A 330-nucleotide genomic window follows, 5' to 3' on the forward strand; every position below is an offset into this window, starting at 1 on the left:
TAAAAGGAGCGACATTATTCTCGTACAGTATGCTACAAGCAGCTGTTGAAAAGCCCCTGCTACAGAGCGGAGTAAGGAACCTTCCGGAAGGCAGCTTGTGCATACAAAATAAGCTCCAAGTCGCTGGATGCTGAACTGCCTGCAGCCCAGCTCGCCGCATCTTGGGTAACAGTCTATGTACCATCCACAGTATAAAAGAACCATTTAGTAAGTAAAAACCACATACATTCCGTTACTGTTCTTGCTACTCATTCTTGGGCTCAGCAAGTGAGCATTCTCAGTGAAAAGGGGAGAATATTTAAGGCTAAAAATATACTAATTCATAAAAAA

Source organism: Megascapheus bottae, chromosome 10, assembly GCF_031878675.1.
Source record: "Megascapheus bottae isolate mThoBot1 chromosome 10, mThoBot2.hap1, whole genome shotgun sequence".
Lineage (NCBI taxonomy): Eukaryota > Metazoa > Chordata > Mammalia > Rodentia > Geomyidae > Megascapheus > Megascapheus bottae.